This window comes from Astyanax mexicanus, chromosome 2 (assembly GCF_023375975.1).
Source record: "Astyanax mexicanus isolate ESR-SI-001 chromosome 2, AstMex3_surface, whole genome shotgun sequence".
NCBI classification, from domain to species: Eukaryota; Metazoa; Chordata; class Actinopteri; order Characiformes; family Acestrorhamphidae; genus Astyanax; species Astyanax mexicanus.
This window is the reverse complement of record NC_064409.1, coordinates 12,000,125-12,024,661: the sequence shown is the minus strand read 5'-3', so window position 1 is coordinate 12,024,661 and position 24,537 is coordinate 12,000,125. Positions and strand designations below refer to the sequence as shown.

Here is a 24,537-nt window from a genome sequence, read left to right as displayed (position 1 = left end):
CACACACACTCATACAACAAACACACGTATATACACACACACAGGCACAGGTAAGCACACATATACCTTATGTGTTCACGTATACATGCACACCCTCTCACTATTACACATATATGCATGTACACACACATAATCACACAGATACATGTCAGCACACACACATACAAAATATAGTTGCTTTCCAACACAGCAACTCTACAGAAGAGAGGAAAAAGCTTTTCATTTTCAATGGAAGTCAATGTAAAAATAGATTTATTTTAGATCATTTTGGATCATTTCTATTGGTCCATTCATCGAGAAATTAAACTAAAAATCAACATAATTATGACACTTGCTTTTTATTGGACAGCAACGACATGCACACACACACACACACACACACATAAACACGTAACATGTGCAAACAAATTTACACACTTAAACAAAGACATGCACACATGTACACACATACTGTATATGCACAAATCTGCATGCATGCATAAATTGACCTATGCACAGATGTGCGCAGACACACACACACACACACACCTACAAACACACACTGCAACACTGCAGGCGTGTGTTTCTGAAATCTGAATGGCAGCTCTCTGAAGGTGTTTTGCGGAGTGCTGCACAGAGGTGTAAACAGGGTGGGGGGGGGGGTGGATTGGAGGGGGGTGTGGACAGAAAGAGAGAGGAAGGAGGGGGGAGAAAAGTGGGGGCAGAGAGAGAGAGAGGGAGGGAGGGATGAAGGGACAGTAAGAGAGTAGAAAGAGAGAGAGAGAAAGACACAGGAGGGGAAAGAGAGAAAGAGAGAGAGAGAGAAAGTTGCCAGATCCTGTGACTCCACCCTCATTTGCCCCAGCTTTTCTGAAGCCTGCAGAAATCAGTGTATACACTGCCCCCTAATGCCAGCATGGACAGATGTGCAGCAGCAGTCCAGCTCCAACAAACAAGCCCAGACAAGTCCTAACTGGTGTGTGTGAGAGAGAGAGAGAGAGAGAGAGAGAGAGAGAGAGAGAGAGAGAGAGAGAGAGAGAGAGAGAGAGAGATTTTCTTTGAGTTATGTGACAAACACTATGTGGACAAAAGTATTGGGACACCTGTATATTCAATTACTATTTCTTCCTAATTCAAAATTCCATTCTAATTTTGATTTTAACCGTCTTGACTGTCCAGATAAGGCTATCTACTAGATTTTAGAGCAAAGCTGTGAAGAATTGATTGTATGCAGCAACAAGAATGAGCATTAGTGTCATCAAGATGTTGAATGATCACTCCCTAACACTTTATCCTCAAATTCTTTCCAACTTATCCATCCCAAAAATGCTGGATAAAAAGAGCATCCAACCAGAGAACACTATTTGACTGCTCTACAGCTCATTGTTGGGGGACTTTAGTTCCTCTAAACCCAGGCCTTGCATTAGACACAGTGCCTATTGGATTGTGTTTATCTGTAGTGCTTTATAGAGTCCTATTCTTTTGGAAGCATTTGTCAGCTACTGGTGTAACTTAAAGTATATGAATGCATTAATTTACTTGGGGTGTCCACAAATAATTGTACATACAGCTCTGGAAAAAAAATAGGAAACCTCAAGAGAATTATGAATGATCACAAGTCATCAAACCAAGCTGAACTGCTTAATTGTTTTTGCACCAGAAGTGGCATAAAAGTTATACAAAAGCAGACTGGTGGAGGAGAACATGCCAAGATGCATGAAAACTGTGATTAAACCAGTGTTTTCCCACCAAATATTGATTTCTGAACTATTTAAACTTTATGAATATAACTTGGGGGGAATTTCTTTGCATTATTTGAGGTCTGAAAGCTCTGCATCTTTTTTGTCATTTCAGTCATTTCTCATTTTCTGCAAATAAATAATCTAAATGACAATATTTTTATTTGGAATTTAGAAAAAATATTGTCTGTAATTTATAGAATAAAACATCTTGTTCATTTTATTTAAACATATATCTATAAATAGCAATAAAATGCATCTCTATGCAGAGATCATGCAGTACATAATGTGTGTGTGTGTTTTCCAAAGCCATGGCTAGTGTGTGGTACACAGTCTGCTTCTCAATGTGTTTTATTCATTGAGACCATGATTCACCACCAGATACCTACAAATTATGGCACACAGAAGCTACAGGCTGATGCCAAGATGCCAAGAGGGTGATGTAGAAATTAGAGGAAAGTGAGAGTAATGTGTCCCCTCACTGCACTGCTTCAGAATGTCCTGTTTTTTTTTCTGCAAATGGGAAAACAGTTCAAAATAGCCCTGGCCCGAGCGCAACGCTGTCTAATTGGCTGTTATATTTTGGGCTGTTTGTTTTCTTTCTGCTCAGAATGTTCTGAAGTGAGGGGACATTGCTGTTGATGACGCATTGGCAGGCACACTAGTAATATCACTAGTGAACTTCAAAGTGCGTCTACGTGACAAACGAGAACAGGCAGAGCTTTTTTCCCCCCATCTCTCCCTGTGAGGAATATCACAAGTTTCAGATTTAATCTCACAACCTTTCTTTAATGTCTTGATGGAAGCCATGTGTGTTTTTCAATTCAGAACTATTAACCCTTTCCTTCGCAGGCTGAAATGAGTGGGACTTAATGGGTTCAAACAGAGAGCTTAATAACAACAATTTCAGAGCAGCAACTGACAGAAATCAGATGCTGAAGCATCATCTTCAATTATACTGGAACATAAGCAGCTACCTACTGTCACTATTACAGAGCAGCAGTTATGTTCTCTTAAATGGGGAAAACCACAAGAAATGACTGGATACTTCTTCGGGTTCTGGAGAGGGAGACTCGGGTCATGTATATAACTAAGTTTTACTGCCTTGGGGCTGCATGGAGAAATGTGTGGAGAAGGAAACTGCTATGTTAACTACAAAATTTAACTCACAAGGGCTCAGAATGATCCAGCAATGTACAATTAAATAATATTCAAAGCTCATTGCTCTGCTTCGAATCGGATTCAGATAATGCTGCTTAGTAATATAATAGAGCACAAAAGTGGATCTTGCTCTCTTAGAGATCGGTTGATGGCAATTCCTTCCCACATCAAACCCATTTTGATGCTTTTAGGGCGTTTTCACACCAGCACTACTTGGTCCGGTTAAAACGAACTCTGGTCCGTTTGTAACTTTAGTGCGGTTCGATTGAGCAGGTGTAAAAACAGTAATCGCATTCGGGTGCGGATCAAAAGAACCGGACCGAGACCAGCTAGAAGAGGTGGTCCCGGTCCAGTACCAAACGAACTCTGGAGCGGTTCGCTTGTGGTGAGAACGTGATCCGGTCTCGATCGGATCCAGCTATTAAATATAAGCCATTTATTTGAGCTAAACTGCTGATAAAGCAAGCACAGTTTAAACTGATATATTAGCCAGATAACGCTAATTACCACAGCTGTGAACAAACACTGTGTCCATGCACGTGCCGTCTGCGCTGCATTCACTGCTCACAGCCGCGTGACTCTGTTTATTATGTATAAATCTTCTCCAAACCAAACAATGTCAAGTATAAGGATACAGCCCACTTAGATGATGGTGATGACGGGCATTGAGAAGTTTTTTAGAGTGTTTATAATATTGTGATGTGTAAAACCAACCCAAACCAAAAATCAGACTAAATCTGCTCTATATAAAGTAACAAACACATGAACCTTGGTTCAGTTTTGAATGTACAGTACTACTAGGAAGAGTAGCATATGATCTTTACATCATGTGTGAGGTAAACTATGAAAACACTCATGTAGAAATAAAATATTTAAAGAACCTCCCACTGAAAGGTTCTTTTGAGACCCGAATGTGTTTTTTTTTTTTCAATGGCATCGCACCAAAGAACCCTTTTTGGCACACATTACAGAGTAATACATCTTTTTGAATGGCAGCCGGTCCCGAAGAAAACTGCCCTGCTGATGAATGCTGCAGTAGAAGCCAGGCCTGCTGCACTTTCTCCACCCGTCCGTGGAGGAAGAGAGACCTCCCTTACTCTACTGTTTCAGCTCCTCTCCTCCACCCAGGCTCACCCTGCCACGCACCGGATAACCGTCCCAGCTGGGCAGAATCAAAGAGCCTCAGGCAGATGCAGGAAAGGCCACGTAGGGCAGGGCTGCAGCCCGGGGACAGACACGGATGGGGCTGTGCACCTCCAACGCCTCTTAATGAGCACATTCACCATCTCAGTCAACAGGCAGAGATCTGCTGAGGGCAGTGCTGCTGGCTCAGACTGTGGGTGGGGACATGAGCTAAACACTGGACTGAGAAATGAGAATGTGGGTGAACGGGGAGGCACCTACAATAAAAACGTCTCCCTCGGTTTCCAATTAAGGCTTGAACGAAAAATGAAATGAGGAAGTAGCAACAGAAGTAAAAGTGCTCTCCTGATGTTAGTGGGTGTGAAGCTCTATTTTAGGAGCCACACTGGAGCAGTTTGAGACAAATGTGTGCATATCTGAACATGTATATACAGCTGGCCTTGCAAAATAATACAGTTAAAGCAGTATTGTGGAGAATTACTGTAACTATGGAGTATTTTTTGCTCCTGAGCTTTCTCTACAGAAAGCATCATTTACACATTGAGCTGTGAAATATGAAGGACATGCTTTACACCAGCATTTGGTGGTCATGGACAAGCTGAGAGATTTACTAGTTTTTTTTTTTTTCACCTTAAGTGAAAGAAGCATGTGGGTTATCAAGGCCGTAGAGTAACATCACAGGATTTTACACTAATATGACAGAGCTACTGTAGATACAACACCCAATCCCAAAAGAATTGGATGGAGCACCATCCTTCCAGAGAACACATTTAGTTCCACTGCTCTACAGCTCAATGCTCAGTTGTCTTAATACACTTTAGAGAGTTCCATTCTACAGGCATTACTGCTTTACAAGTTGTGTACGTCTACATTTGAACAGCTGTGTTAGCAAAGAGTGCTGCGTAAAGTAGCTGAATGCATGCTTAATAGGGGGTGTCCAAAAACATTTGGACATGTAGGGTCTAATGTTACACCCTGTACAAGGCGTGTAAGTGAGGTGCATTCAGGTAAATTTCTGCCGTATTGCTATCTTGGCACCAAAAAACACAGGTGCACCACTGACTGAAATGAACCTAGAATACTCTCAACTGATTTAGTTTTTACGTAAATTAAATTATCTGCTGAGAAGCTGAGAAGCTCTGCACCATTAAAATAGCATTCCCCCAAAGTTAGAGCCCACCTGGCTCTTAAAGGTAATGGCAAGTGACACTGTTTATTATATTATGGTTTATTTAATGTTTCGCCCAAAACACACCCATCATTAATTCAGAGTATTAATAAATGCCTTTTTGTGCATTTTGAACCATGCACAGCATATTTTTTGCATCTTTACAATGTTTACTAAAGAGACTCCGACATGTCCTAAATCAAGCTGCATGGTGCGTAGGTAAAGGCTCATCTATACAGTAGATCTCTAAAGTAGGGCCTATAGTATCAAAATCTCTTTATGCATTGATCCCGTCCATGGCCTTAGACCACTGTTCCAGTGAACCCGACTGACCCGACCACATGCATAATAAAAAAGCACAGTGTACAGCCTGTATGCACATGCAAGGCCTGCTGTAATCCTCACTAAAGTTTTCATGAGCGTCATGCGTAGCTTGTAACATGATCACCCATTGTCCAGCGCAGCAGTCTGCAAGTGCTGTGCAGTGGCCAACGGACAATGGGAGAACACAGAGGCCAAGGCCAGATGTTACCATTCCCCTCTCTGCCCTCTATCTCTCTTTCTCTCTCTCTTTTTCTCTCTCTCTCTCTCTCTCTCTCTCTCTCTTTCTCCAGCAGGTTAAGCCAAATGTCTGGATCACTTCTCACAATTGCAAGTGACTGAGTGTAACAATATGAGGGTCGTTGTGTGAATTTGAGCAGGACCTTCTGCATGCAGGATTTTGGGTTCACACCAGATGCCAGTTCTGTTCAGACTTATTCTACACTGAAATGGCTCTGAAACTAATTTGAGAAGTTTTCCATCTGTTTCCCAGGCCTTTATAGCATTTCTTGAAATAAACTCTTATAGAACAGATTGAACTGCCTGTATCCTGCAGTGATGGTGAGTTTAAGGCAAATTGTCACTATTACTGAGGAGCTTTGATATTTATTCTGCTATTTATCTATTATTTTGGTTAAATAATGTTGTTTCTCAAAGTATGTACATGTACCGGGGCATATAAAGACATGCGTGTTCATGATTTATTATTTTTTCAGGCACAAAGTGCCATTTTGAGAAAAAACAAGACTAGACAAGACTGTTATTGGGTGCATGACACTCTTATTAAAATGGCATAGCAGTGCAGTTCTTACAGAGTTTTTACAGTGGCATGCTCAGGCCCTGCTTATGAGGCTGTAGCCCTGGGTCATTTTCTCATCCCAATTTTGAATTATAAGCAAATTCTGAGGGGGGCATCTGTTAATATTTATAGCTCTCTTCAGTGATAAAACTCTTATTTCTTTATGAAAATGAAATCACCAGAGTTTGAGCGAGTTTAGTAGCTATGTTTAATTTACATTGTTGCTTATTCATGTCATATTCACAACAGCTGTCTTTTAAGATTGTGGACAAGAAGAAGACAGAATCAGTATTAAATGTAACAAAATTCTTTTTTCATTATTTTTTTTCAACAGTCAATGTCAAAGCTTGTTTGTTCACATTATGTTAATCAGTAATCAATGTGCATTAACTTCATATAGAGAAATTCTATATCACACAGCAAGCGGATCCCTGAGCAGCAGATGAGAACGAACTTTGTCTTGGCCTGTTACGCGGGAGACGGAGGGATGGAGGACGTAAGTGCAAAGATAATACTTTATTTAAACAAACAAGATAAACAAAACAAACAAAACGCGGGTAACGCAAAAAACAAGGCTTGGATGATATCAAACTAGAAACACAGACTAAGAAACTAAGACTAGGAAGCATACGGGCAGTAAGGATACATACAGGATACAGGATACAAACTACAAAATACAAAGATACAAAGGATACAAACGATACAAAAGACTCGACACTGAACATTCAAACAGAGGGGCTTAAATACAAGAGGAGAGTGAGAAACACCTGGGCTTGGATGACGAGGGGGCGGGGATACAAACAGGACACAGGTGAGAACACTAATGCTATAGGGCAGGGCTGGGGCGGAGCTAGGGTGGAGACAGATACTAAATACAACAATAACACATGGCTGGGAAACATGACAGGTAAACAGAGGGGCAGGAGCACAAGCGACCAAATGAGGGAGAAACAGAAGACAGACATGGGCTAAGGTGTAACATGGCCATTTTTTATGTTACACTGAAAACGATCAAGAGCGCTTGATCTTGATATGCTGGTAATAAGACTTAAGAAGTTGGAAATATAACCTTCTAAATAGCATGTAAATGCAGCATTCATAACAATGGTACCTTTTCTATGTTAAGATTATGGGTGGGCGATATGGCCCTAAAATAATATAATGATATTTCATTCAAAACACAAATATTTCAAGAATACACTACTGCAACAAAATAAAAATTACATTTTATTATTGCATACGATATGTTTTGGCACACCTCTAACTGAAATGCTAAAAAATACATCGAATTTTCTCAGATTTATAACAGAAGTCAATGATCCAGAATGTCATGGTACTAATAATGCCCTCCAAATATCTCCATATATCTAGAAGTAAAGTAAAATAAATGATACTGGACAGATACAATCTGTCTCTAGTATATATGTATATATAATGGGAAATGAGAACAGTGAATTTTTGTGAATTTTTCTTTTGCTATGAACAGCAAAAAAAAAAAGTAGTACCCTGATGTGATAATTAGGGGTGGGTGATATGGCACAATATTTCAGGGTATAATATTGTTCATAATATTTAAAAATGTTGGCGATATTATTGTCTATGCTACGATATGGCACAACGCTAGTTAAGATGATGGTTATATTCCCCAGCTGTGCAAGCACACTATGATACATCAATAGAAATCATTAGACACAAGCCCTAATCAAAAAGTAAAATATTATAAATGTAAATAAGGTGCACAATTTACAAGGCCAACATTTGTTGTTTTGGTGTTTTTCTTGATTATTTCACTTTTCTTTTTTTCAGTCACTTACTAATTCATTATCAGTATGCTGACTCATTACACTGTGCAGAAGATTCTCATTGCACACTTCCCAACTGCTCCACAGCACAACTATAAAGAAGTTTTGTCTCAATTTATCAATGAAGATATGTTAAGAAAGTACTTTTTCACCATATGCCTGAACTAGCACTGTGCAGCAGGAGCTCCACATCACAAAAATCCATCTCTGCAGTCTCTACTCTAGAAGAGCCTACGCTTCACAGCCAGACCGAACAATAAAACCCCGCAAAAAAACTTGAGTAGTGGAATTTCCAGCCAACTGAGTGCAATTCACAGAGAATTCTACAACTCCTGCTGAGAGAGGCCTGGATTTGTTCAGTCCCGCTGTGGAGAACAGGCTGAACAGACACGAGAGCAGCGTCTATAATAGATGGTGGAGAACATGCGGGAGAGGCCTGGAAGTGGAGAGTGGGAAAGAAGCAGCCAGAGGCCATATGCTGCCAGTGACCAATCCACAGTCCCAGCCGCAGCCAAACTCCAAGCTCTACAGACTGACCAGACGGCACGGGCGACCGTATCGGTATGGACGCTCAGTAACCGGACCAGTCTCCAGCCCGGCAGCAGCTGCGCAAACAAAGAGTATACAAAAATGTCAGCTATGCAAGTCACCCTGGATGAAGGGGTCCTAGCAAAGTGGAAAAAATGTAACAATAATACAGGATGCGTGATTATGGGAATAATGTGAATTAAAGTGGCCTTGCTGTGGCCCATATGATGTCTGCAACCCATACACTCAAACTCAAACTTAACTTAACTAAGCACTATATCTAATAATATCTTTAAACATTACTCTCCATCTCTCACAGAAATGATGAAAGGTATTTCAGTCACGAAACCAGCCCACTTCTTATTAACTTAATGCCAAAGCAATATTTTGAGACACTATGTAAGTTTTTTATTAGACACATAGTCAATGTTTTGAGATCTTATCTCAATATTTTAAGATGTCAAATTATTTTGACATAATGTATCATTATTTTGAGATGCTATGTCTTAATCTTTTCTCAATGTATCACAAAATAATGATTTAGTATCTCAAAATAATGAGACAGTATCTCAATTTTTTTCCAGGCTAAAGTTAAATTGGTATTTGTAGTGGTTTCTAAATAAAAGGCCATGGTCTCGATTTTATATGCTGTTACAGTGTAGTAGTAAACATCACTTATTCACTCATAGCATATTATGAGTTCTTAATTCCTGACTCACTACACAATTTAAGCTCCGGTTATAAGTAGCCAACTGTTTGCTGAGACATTTCTTGGTTTAAACCAGGGGTGTTCAAACTTTTTTGTTGGGGGCCAGAAAGAAGAAATATATTTGAAGTTAGGGCCACAGACTCTGTAATAAAACAAATAGTGAAATATACCACTTTAAATTATATATTTTTCCTGATTATTTCATTTACATATAATTTTACTTGACTAACTATCTTTATCTTTGACAGTGTTGTGTAAACTAAGAATTTTCAAATTGATTTTTAATTTCATGATGTCTCTTAATATAAAACTCCTTAATTACGGCAACTTTTAGAATCTTTGGCCCATTTTTCTGCGCAAGAAATGCCTCTCCGCTTTTAGACTATTTGGCCCGTTTTTTCTGCGCTAGAAATGCCCACCCTCTCCGCTTTTAGACCCTTTGCCCCGTTTTTCAGCGCTAGAAATGCGCACTCTCTCCGCTTTAAACCTTTGACAGAAGTGATCAGAGGACCGATGCCCTGCAAGCGGTTTAATATCTAGACACTGGCGACTCTAAATGCGGCAGTCTGAAAGGTGGTGTGATATTTTTATTTTCAGTATTCAGTCAACTCCAAACTAAATATTCTTAACAGAAAAGTTTAGTATTTTTTTCTTTGTGAATCCAGTCCCTGATTGAGTTAAACTTTCATGGAGAAAATTTGGATAAGCTACAGGAGGAAAAAAAAACAGCTGTAGATAGTCCCTGCTCTTCACAAAACATATAAATATGCTTCCCATTTAGCCCATGGCTGATAGTCAGCATGCTGCTGTACACTTAAAAGAAAAACAGTCATTCACTCTGAGCTCCTGCAAGCAGCAAAACACATATCCTTCAAATTACGGCCCATTTTACAGAGAATACCACTAAGAGAAAACAACCCGTGACAACACAGCGATCATTCCTGACACAATCACTGCAATAACACGCACATTTACCCCAACAAAGCCTTTTGTCACTGTGTTGACAAGTGGCTTGACTTTCCATGACACAGAACTCCAAGCAGCGGTTTCTGTTTCTGTTTACAAGTTGGACCTGAAAGTTTAAATCCTTGTCAAACAAAACGCTCATTTTTTTCAGGCGCTGGTTTTGCCGAAAATGAATTATAGCGTCCACCTTGGCAGAGTATCACGAGGGTATTCTTTTCTGCACCACTTTCCATAACAACACTCAGGCCACTTGAGAATTCTGAAGGCCTGGAAGTTTTTTTTGCTTGGCACGGATTCATCCGCAAAAAAAAAAAAAAAAAAGGGGGAGGAAAAAAGTTGGAGCTCATCCAAAGACAATATTTGTCAGAGAAGCCTCAATTCAGCCCCTATACTGTTTATTAAATCGGGAGCTGTTGTACTGCTTTTCTGTCGTTCTGTAGTGAAAGTGCTTTGAATCAGTTTCAGATTGAATCTGAGATACTTTCTCTCTTTTGGTTTTCGCTTTCAAGTCTGCGGTAAACAAGAGATCAAAAGAGTGGCGCTTAAATCACTTACAGAGCATGAAGCATTAGTAAGATGTGAGATAACCGTGAGAGAATTTGGCCTTTTTTGTTCTGATTTTGTTTAAAAATGCCATTGACCTAATAATCAATATAATCCATCCAGACTAGTTCTTCAGCTGCTTTACAAACAAATAAACAGTAAATAACCAAATTACCTCAACACTTTTATTACAAATGTATTTATCAAGATAAAATGCAATAAAATATTTTTCTTTTTATTTAGGGCATGTTTTTGGTTTACTGCACATCACAGCCAAAAAACTCATAATTAATGAAGAGAATTAGTACATCCTTTTTTACATCTTGAGCAGCGACACAAGCGAGCAAAGTGAGCAAAGACACATTGACACGCCCTAAATCAAGCTGAGCTGGGCATTTTTAAAGGCTCACCCAAAGATCAATAAAATAGGGCTCAATGTTTTAAATACATTTTTGAATATGTACTGTAGTTTCGCACTAGAAGGTGCACTCTCAATGAACATCTACTTTCTTGTCTTTTTTTTATATATAAAATGCACTGGATTATAAAGCGCATTATGCAACTCTAGTGATGAACAGGATGTCGCCATGTTTTCCTTCTAATTCAGCAGGTAAAGCTAAGCTAAGTTAAGTAAACAATACTGTAATTAATAAAAAAAAGTCAAACAAGTGCTGGATGTTATTTTACACAGATTTCTCTCCTGAAAACTGTTTATTTAGGTGACTAAATCACTTCCGTTTATTTACAGTAAGCTTAGATTTGAAGATTTCCACTAAGGCTAGCCACGGTTAGCGGCTAATGCCACCCAACAGTGTTCTGGTAAGCCAGGGCGATATTAGGTAGTGGTTTGTCCCACATAGCCTGATTTAACACGGTAAACATACAAGCTAAAGCTGATAAAACTTACCTCTGAATAGCAAAAGAGCTAGCACTTAGCACGGTTAGCAGCTAATGCTAATACTGCTCCAGTCTCGAGCCTTGGTGCTGGAGAACTAAACTGAAACTCCTGTACAACACTGTATTTCAGCAGAGTGGCTTTACTGCTCCTTAATATCCGACTGGTAGTAATTGATGATATTGGGGAAAATAAAAGGATTTTAAGTGCGCCTTATAGTGCGAAAAATATGTTATGTTATTGTTACACTATTAGTTTGCCAGGTGTTGTCATGTTATGATGGATTTTGCAATATTAATACTGACGGTAACAGAAATATGTCAGTGAGCCCTTTAAATTGTTCCTGTTTTTGTATTGTCTTTTTAACCAACCATATTCCCAGTCAAAACTTGTCAAAACAGTTCAGGCCAACTTTCCTCCATATTCTAGTGTCAAAATAATGCACAAAGATACTTAACTATAACATCTCAAGTCAAAACACATTACGTCAAAATTTGTCACACAAAAAATAATGCAAAATACTGAAATGTTTACACATATCATAAAAAGTAAGGCCATAAATGGTTTAATAAAGTTTTTTTCTATTATTATTATTATTATTGTTTGACTCGCCACCACCCCCTCTCATCTGAGGACCTATATCACTTTATTAGTATTATAAAACATGACTTAATAATGCTAATCCTGATAGAGGGAGGGGAAAATGAAAAAAACAAAAAAAACAAAGAGCTCTCTGTAGAGAATGTATACTTATTTTCCATGTTGTGCACCATTAGTGAGCACTATGGTCCAGGACTGTGACCAATAAAAACCAAACTGTCAATCTGGGGAAGCAACAATCGCAGTATTAAGTAGAAGTGAAAGCGCTCTTCGACCACAGAGGCTTTGACTGTGCGGAGAGAGAGACTTATTTGTGAGACGTGGAGTGGTGTGATTTCAAAACCATGCCTCTCTGCGCGGAAACCTGCCGATGCACTTGGCAGCGCCTTTGTCAGTCAGCGTATACGGCTGGAAAGGGGCCAAGCTAAGCCTCTCGACTTCCAACACCTGCAAAGCTCAGCTGCAGAACGGCACAGGCAGAGCTTCAGCGCTCAAAACTTTATCTAGGTCACCATACTGCACCAACCACACTTCCCCAAAACAAGCACAAAGAGCCAGGAAACACCCCTCCTCTTATACAAGTCCTGCAGCCCACTGCTCTCTGCAGCCTTGCCACATTACATCCATTAACAAGTCAAGGGTGTGTCGCTTCAGGTAAACGTGCACTTTATGCATGTGCGTGTGTGTGTTTTTGTGTGTGTTTTAGGGGTATACATTGTAGGCAGGTTTTGTGTTTGTGTGTGTGTTTTCTTTTTATTACATTCTTATTAGATCATCCACTCGTACCATTAGATCATGCACTCTCACACCTCCATCACGTGTCGGGTTGGGCGAGGTGTTTGTGGTGTCATACAAAAGGCCTAACAACAGTTCCAAACAAGCACTTAAGGGTACCCTGCAGAGGTTACCAGATTTACAGGGTTTCACCACAAGCTGTAGTAATGGCTCCCGAGCTAACAGAGAATGTTATAAAAACATTTAGCTACATTTTATAAAAGTTTAAAGAAGATAAGCCTGTTACATCACAGGAATTATTTTCCAGGAATGTTCTGAAACCATGTGACACAATAATGGCTTGCATATTCAGTTATTAATTGTTCAGTTCAGTTCTACCCATTGAAATTTGTCTGAGACAGCACAGTTAGCCATGCACTCTCCTCACATCACTCCTAATGTGAAGTGACGAATGTGACAGCAATGTTTCCAAAATGTTTAAAAACTTTCTCCTGGTGCTGTGAATAATTAACAAAACTGACATTTTTATTGATAATGAATGCACTATGAGTAAACTGTGCCGGTAAAACAATTCCTGGTCCGGGTGACTAATCTGTGCTGCACAGGTGTGGTGGTGTACTTGGCCAAGTTTCCCAACACGGCATTGACCACTTCTGTAATGTAAATGTGTATCAGTATTATTTTTATTGAGCACAGTAATGAAAGGTGTTCTTGTTTTTTTTTTTTTTTTTTTTAACTCCCTGTACATTCAGACACAATGGGACACAATTTTAATTGTATTTTTGTCATTCAGATTATTAAGAACTTTATTAAAACTTTGCATTTTGTCTGTTTCATGGTTCACTACATGTTGGCTACATTAGCCAACAGTAAAAAGCACACTTTTGACATTAAACATGTCTTGGCTGCATGCTTTTCTTTAAATAAGGGGAAAATTGCTGCAAACATATACAAATATTTTTTGTCATACAAAAATGCATGGAAAAAGATTGCATTTTTACTAGTCTATTTGTCATGAAAACTGGACACAGTTTAAATAACCAGATTTACATTATGTAAAAAAGTTTAAAAAATAAATAAATAAGAGAAAAGGATATACAATGTTTTTAGTATTATTTTTTTGTTTGTTTCAGTAATGCATAACAGCCATCGCCACATGGTGAAATAACCATTTCCCCTTCACGTCTGGAGGTCCTCCTCACAGCAAGACAGTGGAGTCCGGCACATATTCCTGAGTGAGCTGCATTTCTGTTTAAAGAGACACACAGAATATAATTTCACTCGCGTGCACGCTGGCGCTGAACTTGAGCGTTTAATGGTTCCCCGAGTAGTAAACACAGTCCAACACGTGCGAGACGAGGCCGGGGGAGGCGAAACAGGAACTGCGATTTGACCCAGTTCACAGAGTTCACTTCCTGTTTTGTCCAATCACAGCTAGAGCAGTGTGTAAAACGAGACACCAAGACTCTGCTAATGATTATGGCTAGAGCAGCGCGGACGACAAAATGCCGTGTAACGAATAGCAATAATACGGCCCGCTCGAACAAACACGGGGAGCGTCCAGGCCCGAGTCGGGCTTGGTGTTTTTGTGCATGCGTGTCAGGCCTACGCTTTTGAAGATCAAAGCAGTAAGAATCTCGCCTCTTTACACTTTACAGTTTAGCGCCGGCCAGCATTCGGCACACACGCGAAATGACCTCAGGTGCTCCGCTGGTGAGGAAACAGAATTCAGTCCATTATTTAAAAAAAACACCCCTTCTGGTGTCTGCATTAGCGGAGTGAAATGTTGTGTGTAACGTTAATAGAAAATGAAAAGAGGGCCCTTTTGGATTTCTTTCCAGCACATTAGCTCTCAGGAAGCAGCTCATTTTAAAGTCAAGGGTATAAAACTCCACTTACTCTAGAACTCTTTGCCCATTCTTTTCAAATATACATGCACATTCCCTTAATGCATAGGTGGGTAATTGCCCCAAAACGTATAAAATAAACACCTCCCTTGTTTAAGGTCGAGTTCTTCAGCTACTGGTCACTTTGGTCTAAAACTGGCTGCTTGAAACTACTTTTATTCCGGGTTATTGAAATGTGAACATATACATAAAGATCAGCACTGATTCAACTTTTACAGTCTTCACTACAGCATTTTTTTTTTTTACCACTACAGGGTCTAATAACTCTAACAAATTTTTTAAAAATCATTTTATACTTGCTTTGGCACATCTTTATCTCTTTTTCTCATCTTGTTTAACAGACTACAAAAGAGCTGTGAAAAAGAAAGGCCTCATTAACTCCCTGCATTATCTCCTCTCATTAGTGTAAATGTCATAATAGAGGACTTGCTGCCTTATTAAACCCTTCCAACGAATAACCATATATCAACCATTTCTCCATTTTTGGGTAAATCAGTTATTTTCTGTACTATTTTATGTTATTTTATTAGAAGTGCCTTCATGAATAAAAAAATATAAAGTCCAAACAGACTTTTCACTTTTAAAGCATAGCTATTTATTTGATCTGTACAGTATACACACAAAGCAATCCAGACTGTTCTCATACAGAGTTCCCCAATGGTGGAACAAACTACCTTCCACTACCAGATCAGGAGAATCTCTCGCTATCTTTAAGAGACTCCTGAAGACAGAGCTCTTCAAAGAGCACTTACTCTCCTAACACCTCTAACACACTAACTACTTCTAACCTCATTTCCTTCTTCCCCTCCTTCACTTCTCTATCCCTTTATTTCCCTTCGACCTCCTTTAAGCCCTATCTAAAAATGGGTTATCTTAATTCCTATTACTTTTGTACTTCATTATTGTAAGTCACTTTGGACAAAAGCGTCTGCCAAATGTAATGTAATGTAATGTAATGTATATTATTTCTAATATGATCTATTCAGAAGATAAAGATATAAAATAAATAAAATATAACAAGAAAAAAGAAAAAGGATATTTTTTGCCTTTGTTCACAGATAGCTGACATCAGACGTGTTGAATAAAGAAGTACAAATACTTTTTACACCATTGACTTATAATATTATTGGGTTGTCTTTGCTGCACAGCTTGTGTGAAGTCCACAATTGTGTTGAGACTGACTGTAAGGACCATTCCAGAAACTTCAGTTTGTGTCTCTGCATGTATTTTATGTTAATTTTTAAAGTTTGTTTTAGATCATTATCCTGCTGGACAATATATATTTTCCATACAATTTTAAGCTTTAGCCTTTTCACAGATTGACATGAGCATCCATGACTTGCTATGAAATATTTCTTATGCCACTGGCTGCAACAGAAACCCAAAGCATGACAGGTGCAATCCCATGATTCACAGTTGGCACGGTGTTCTTTTCTTTAAATGCAGTTACTCATTAATAAAATGTTTCCCTCCAAACCTACTCTTGCTAATTGTGGCCATTCTCGTCTTGTTTAACAAAACTACAAAAGATCTGTAAAAGAAAAAGGCCTCATTAACTCGCTGCATTATCGTCTCTCATTAGTGTAAATGTCATAACAGGGCTGAAATGCTTTGGAGAGGCCTCTGGGATCTCTGTGCCAGCGCACAGCGGCTCAGCGTCGGGGGAATATTTATGTTCCCGCTCCTCTGACTCAAAGCAGGTTCAGCTCAGCGTGGTCAATTCAATAGAAAAGCAGACAGAATTAGTTCCAAGCGTGCGGACTGAGAGCCTTTCTCATATATGGAAAATAAAACATTAAGAAAAATCATGCAGATTGAAAGGCCCTGATTCTGTGCAGGTGCTGCAGTCTCTGCCTGTATCTCTTCTCAAGGCCTCATGTGAACTCAATAGTGGACTGCTTTTATCACACATGAAACATTTTACTGCTCCAATTTCAGTTATATTAAGTATAATAACACCTGACAGATGGACATCTGTGCATCAGATTTTACTTATAGGTTATTGGTCCATGATCCATCTTTTAATAATACCTTTTCTTGCAAATATATCATATTTATTTTACAAAAAATGTCTTCTCAGAGGGATGATCACAACAATCAAACCAAGCTGAACTGCTTGATTTTTTGCACCAGGAGTGCCATGAAGTTATCCAAAAGCAGTGTGTAAGAACATGCGAAGATGAAAACTGTGGTTAAAAAACAGGGATAATCAAGCAAATATTGATTTCTGAACTCTTAAAACTTTATGAATATGGACTTGTTTTTTGACATTATTTGAGGTCTGAAAGCTCTGCATCTTTTTTTGTTATTTCAGCCATGCAAAAATATTATAATGAATGAACAAATAGAGACTTTCCACACTAACTAAACCTTTTACATTGACTTCATCATCTATCAGACGTAAATAAAGACGTAGTTTTTTGGAAAGGTTGTTGTTAGACAGCTACGATACAAAATTATTGGCAAATATTTTTACATAGACTATATTTCTTTTACATATAGCTGGGGTAAATTAAAATCTATACCCACTTGTACTGCCACAACAGATCTGACCATTCAAAACATGGATTCCACAAGATCTCTGAAGGTGTCCTGCAATATGTGTCATCAAAATGAATCTTCTCAGCAGATTCTCCAAGTCCTGTAAATTATGAGGTGGGGCCTTTATGAATCACATCAAGGAGCCTTAGGAGCTTCAACAGCATGTATGGTGGCGACACAGGCTGTTCTCCGATTGTGTACTATACACTAATCCTAGTAGTCTGGGTTTGGCAAATTAGTACAATGTATTTGTACTTACCCACCAAACCTGGACTAACGCACCAACCTGATTCATACTAACAGGAAGTGATGAAGGATTGCTATGTCAACATACAGCACCACTCAAATCAAAACAATTAGGAACACATATGTAATTATGTAGTAAACCACAACTCCCTGACCTAAATTTAGGGATTAGGGATGAGCTGGAGCTTCACAGTGAGAAGGAAAATCTGTCAACTATTGTTCATCACCTCCAAGAATGCCTTCAGGGCATCTAGGAAAACTATTTTAGTTGACTCTACCTCTTTATGTTACTATAATGCTATGTTACAGAGAGCCACTCCAAAATAAAGGACCCTTCAAAGGACAGTCATTCCAAGGACCCATTCTACCTCAACTGCAGTCTGGACTTTGAAACACAACTAATGTTTTCTCAAGTCTTCTTCGAGCACATGGCAGACAGGTTGTGTGTATTAGACACAGGGAATGCTTTTAGTCATATGTGTACAAATTATTTTGAGATCCTCTTTGCCTAAGTTCCAGGAATGAAAATATCTGTGATGCTTGTTTTCTGTGTGTATTTATGAAGCTAAAAAAGTTCTGGTAAGCAATGGTGCATTAAAGTACTAATATATTTATTCTGAATAACTATAGTAACACCACAGTTCTGTTCAAACAGCAGGTGTGACAGTTAAAATTCACTAGCACATCATAAATAAATAAAGCTTCTTAGATATTCGCTCTTTCTCAAATCTTCTCAAATTGATGTTCTATTAGACTAAGGGAATGTCTTTAATTGCAATGCTTTCTTGAAAACAGAAAAGGGTTACTAATAGAAATAAATGATTAAAAACTGATAGAGGCAACTCTTGGTCATATTTATTGAGTTATACATAAAGAAGTAGTGTGTAATGCATGAATAACTCATGAATAACATACCAGATGTTCCTAACAGTGTCCTACATTGGTGCATCCAATGCAGCTGAAATATTGACGCAGGTCATGCAGACTTTGTGGTATTTGGGGATCCAACAGCAACTTTCAGGTGATGCGTATGGATATGGAATACCATACTGTGTCTTCAAAGCTTCAAAGTCTTAAGATGGCAGCAGTGTATGGATGAGCATTGTCCTCCTGGAATACAACAGAACAACAGGATGTTCAGAAAAGGGGAGGCCACTGGTTGCAGGACCTTATTAACGTAATGTTAGGCTGTATTTACCAGTCAAATCCCAGGTTCAGATCATGGTGAGAGGTGTGAAAGGACTGATCCGTATGTCCCTTCTGACAGTAGTTAGCCTGTAGTTCTATTGAAACGGACAGCAGGTGTAGCAGTTAAATCCTACCAGCACATTGTAAATATATAAGGCTTCTTCTGTATTATCTCTGTCTTCAGTCCAGGTTTGGGTGTGAAGGCTGAATCTCCGTTACGGATGAGGCAGTGTCTTTAATTTATGGTGTGAGTGCTGAGAGACAGGGCTGTGCTGTCGAACACCTGCGTGTGTTTATTAGCTCAGTCTAATGGGAGCTGACACTTTCCCTCTCTGTCCATGTGGCACAGCTCTGCAGCTAACGGCCAAAGCAGGAGGCTGCGCTGAAGCTGCTGCTGAAGGTCAAAGGGCAAATATGACATTCATATAAACACACTGGCAGGAACCAAGAGCCCCACATTTTCTATTTTTTTATTTGTGCTGTTTGTTAAGATTACCTGAGAATGAAGCCTTTGTTTATCTGTCTGTCCATATGTATTTCAGCTAGGACAAACAGTACTTAACAAAAGAGGAGCTTAAAAGTTTTAAAGAAAACCACCAACTGTATGAAAAATGTACCAGCTAATGTCCTTTAATTCATATAATAATTTTTAATATGTTTAAAATATGTTTTCCAAAAATTTCAAACGAACATTGTTCCAACTTACAATATTATGTTCAGACCATGTTTTAAGTTGGCCAAATATAACTTATATAAAATGTGTATTTTAAGTTTTGTTGACAAGCCTATAAAATAAAATATTTAGTTTGCACAACTAATAAAAACTTGCACCGCCTTTCCCCAAATATATTGTGATGAATTGTGTCTCAGACTTTTGTTAAGGCTTTTTGCTCAATCAATTTAATAAAAATCAATAGAACATAATGCTCCAAATATAAAAAATCTTAAAATCTTAATTCTTAAAATTAAAAATAAATCTCTATATTCTATATCTACCTTTACATTACACAAATTAAAATTGTACACTATATTATTACTGCACAAACCTAGCATGTCCAAAAAAATGACAACTTGACAGATAAAAAAAAATAAATATTTAAAAATCAATGCACAGCAAACATTGTTATTTGTTTATTATTTGTTTATTTATTATTATTATTATTTTGACAGGTAAAAAAAGTTAAATGTAGAAGATTTTATATACTAAACATATAAAAACATGGACATGCTATGGACTTAACTATATAACTTGCTGTGTAATTAAGTAAGTGATTATGTTATCATGCTATGATATTAAATGCTATAGAATAAATAATGATTACTCTTAGCTTTAGAAGAGTTTAATGTCTTAAGTGTCTATTGACAACCCTGAACAATATTTCTACATGTTAAACAGGCTGCTTTTTATTGGCCTGGCCTGCAGTGAGTCCAGAATCAATTTGAACTTACAATGGACCCATCATTTCAGGACAGTTTTATTGAAAAGTTATTAAGTTTACAAAGAAAAAAACACAGAAAGAAGAAAGGAAAGAACAGCTGATGGGAAAGCAGTCATGAAAAATCATAAAACGGGCCAGAAGTAAAGAGAAGTTCAGAAAGTAGACGTGTTTTGCCATGGCTGTGTATTTTGACAGCAGTCTGCAGGTCACAAGGGTAGGATTTGGCAGGAGGAGTAGATGGGCCACTGCTCACAGATGTCTAGCATGCATGCACACACACACACACACACACATTCACACTCACACTGTTTCCCATAAGGATGGGGGCACTGTTCCAACTAGTATCCCGTAGGACTGTGGTGGAGGAGGCGTGTCCTGACCCTGCTGATGGTTTAAGCGCTCTGGGTGATGCTCGCTCGGCAGAACGGCTGAAGAAGATTAAAACTGGCCTTGAGTTTGGAGTAAGCCTGAGCACTTACAGCAGCAGCAATAGCCCCAAAGGTCTGCTTTATCTACACTCCAGATGTGCAGACACACACACACACTCCTCACTCACCAAAACAAACTCTTCTGCTTCAAGTTTGGAATTAAATTCCCATATTTTGTGCAAAAAAACATATTTTTTTCTCTTGAGGGCTGTAGAGAAACCCCTCAAAACAGCCAAATGTTTGTGTTTTTCTGGCATCATGTGGATCTGCTAAAGAAAACAAGCACAGTAGACTCCTAATTCACCAGAGATGGGCGATATGGCCATAAATTAATATCACGGTATTTCAGTGATAACAATATTCTTGCTAATATAACAAAAAAAAGAATATTTTATTAAGTTTAAGATTATACTACTACAACAAAATAAATATAAATAGTTTTATTCAGTTCAAAAACAACAGTTTCCAACATTCAGTAGAAACGAAATAATCTATAAGTTGTCTCTTACGTAATTAGCAGTTACCTAATAAGATTCTGATTTTGTGCAACATAATATTATAATAAAATAATTAATGTAAAGTGCAGACAATTTAGTGCATGCATATGAACTGCAAACTTAAAAATATTCTTAAAGCTTCACTTTAAAACAATTGGCAAAGCAAAGCACTGCAATTAAAATAGACTGCTTTTATAATATATATATATATATATATATATATATATATATATATATATATATATATATATATATATTAATATTAATGAAAAGAATTATGAAAAAAACTATGACTGTATTGACTAAAATAATAAAGTTAATCTATTTCTTATTTTATTTGTACTTTAAACGAAAGTCAACTTTTGATCAAAATATGGTAAAATATCCAATAACATTTGCATCTCATTTTTAAGCATTTTATGTGAGGCTAGTATATTTTATTATTAGATGGCAACATATTTTAGCTATTAATATAAAAAATGTCCTACGGTGCATGTGTGATTTATATAATAAAGTAGTTTTATAGTGTTTAGGTGAATAAAAGTGCAGCTATACAAATTGGTCTAGTATTGTAATACAGTAATACAGTATTTATAGCATCTGTTACTGACTGATGTTCATTACAGGGAGTTATTCATTCATTCACAATTCAATTCAATTGTAGAATTTAAATTGTTTGATGATAAATGTGATTAATTTTGATTAATAACAACAGAGCATGTAATTAATTAAATACACTTTTTATCACCTGATAGCACTTATATTGTTATTGATAAAAAAATAATAATAATTTAGGACAACATTATTGTGTACAATACGGCACAACCATATTATACACACAAAAAAAACATGTAAAGACACACCTATTCCAGTCCAGTACAAAATGTGTCACATACATGTAGAACTGTTACGATAATTATGTTATCGACTTATTGTATAAAGTAACGACATAACCTTAATGAACAGAATCAAACATATCTAGCCAAAATGTTTTTCACTGAAGGCTGAATAGCAACAATGTTTTTTTAATTTATGCAACTCTACAGTTAAAAAAAAGTATTCTCCACTTCACATTTCTAATATCCCAGCAGATATACCAACAAAGCACAATCTGACATAATAAATTAGCAAAAAAGCATAAACGAGTGCCTCACTCTACGCTGATTGCAATTTGATTAAGTCATCAAAAATATCAGTTTGATATAAATGTTTCATTCTTTCCAGATTACTCAGCTTAAAATGTTTTTTTACTGTCAGCCAAAATAATTCTGACTGCAAAATATATGAGGCATTGCAAATATGTATGCATATATGCATATATGTATTAACCCTTGTGTGGTGTTCATATTTTTGTTACTCGTTTACTTTGTTACTTGTATTTAATTCAGCAAAATTAAGTAATTTTACATTAAAATGCTTTACACATGCTTGCTTCACCTAAATTGCAAGCAATATAAACAGCTTACATGGTTAATATCTGCCCTTACCTTTCTTATGTTACATTTCTTTCAAAAAGTGCTACTCTTTTTTTATTAGTTTTTTAATAAAATGTAAAATAAAATGAATTAAACTCAAGATATGAATAGAAAATTTGTTTAGTTTCAAATTTACAAATGAAGCAATGTTTATTAGCCCTTGGCCAAACATACTGTATGTAATATAAATGTGTAGGGGGGGGTGTACAGTGTGTGTTTATTGAAAATGTGTTTTGATATATGTTTTTTACAAAAAATGAGCCAATGCCAATGAGTTTGAGCTAGAAATTTTTTATTTTTTTTTTGTATCATTTGATGAAAAATGAAAACGGGTCCCACAGACCCGAACACCACACAAGGGTTTAAAGGACAATTATTTGTGGAACAATATATCATCCACACAAAATATATAGTGTACAAAAATGTATAGTGACAGGCCTACAAACAAGGCTCAGCCAAACAAGGCAGACAGGAGAGACAATTTATGTAGTTTTCTTGTATTAGGGGGCTGTTAAGCAGTGAGCTACATTGTACACATTTTACCATCACACACAAATCATGAGGAATGGTCTCAGGCTGCTGTGTAAAAAGTAACAAAAGCACCCCCTACTGGCCTGTATGAAAAGCCTGGGGAAAAGCTGTGGGTTAAGCCACATTTTAAGCCAGACGCAAATTTGAAGCAATCAGGAAGAACAGCTACTTTATCTATCACTCCTACATTACAATTAATGTGAGCTCAGTTAGGGATAACTGTGCACTTCATCCTGATATTAAAGACCTATAAAGCCTATTTAGGAGCGTGCTGTGCTGTTCTGAAGTCCAGGGAGAGAGCAGATGGATAACGTTCCTTGGTTGCAAAGAATACCTGTTAGTTCTAATTAGCCTCTGAACTCACAGCTGGATCTAATGGCAATAAAACCAGCTGTGGCAAGTGCTGCAACACTTGAGGGCCTCCACACACACGCACACACACACACCTTTCCTTTTTTTGCTCTTAGAAATAATAATAATAATAATAATAATAATAATAATAATAATAATAATAATAATAATAATAATGCATTATGCCATATTTCTATATTCTAAACACCATCTGTCACACTGACTGAAGTTGTTGCAGACAACCAGTCCGGGTTGCCAGGTCCAACAAACATATCCAGACAAAAGTTAGTCTAAACCTGCCCAAAATATATGTCTGTCACACGTTTGAAAACAACATGAGTATACAAATAATAGTATTCTGTCTATAAGGGATTTATTATCAGTATTGCTATTAACCTTAAAGTCATTAATAATTTTGTAGCATTAGTGTTTTACACATAATAAGCAAAAAAAAAAAATATATATATATATATATTTAAAGTAGCCCAAAAGATCGCACCTTCCACCCCTACATTTTCACCCGTGACTGAATTTTTTTAAACAAGCCCAATTTGGCGGGATAACTACGAACCTGGCAACTCTGCATCCAGTTTGGGTATTTGTATTATTTTTTTCTGTGGCTTTAATATTGTTTATATTAAAATATAAATTATTATACCACAGGTACTAAAAAAATATATTAAAAATATTACCATATCGTCCAGCCATACTCTCATTGAAACAATTCCCTAAATATCAATTTTACAGGAGCATGATTTTTTTTTGCAAGGAAGTAAAAAGATTTTATAATGAAGCTCTTAAATAATAATAAAAAAACAACTACCAGGTTCACAATATGCCAAAAAC

The 24,537-nt window shown here is 37.4% G+C and overlaps 1 long non-coding RNA gene across 1 annotated transcript in view; it reads right to left on the bottom strand.

Annotated features, from left to right (window-relative positions):
* LOC125792704 (uncharacterized) overlaps positions 1 to 18,888 on the bottom strand; it is a 39,119-nt gene extending 20,231 nt beyond the window's left edge. Inside the window, exon 1 of the long non-coding RNA XR_007432381.1 lies at positions 18,698 to 18,888. This is a non-coding gene — a long non-coding RNA (uncharacterized LOC125792704). The remainder of the gene's footprint in view (positions 1 to 18,697) is intronic.
* Positions 18,889 to 24,537: the final 5,649 nt, after the last annotated feature.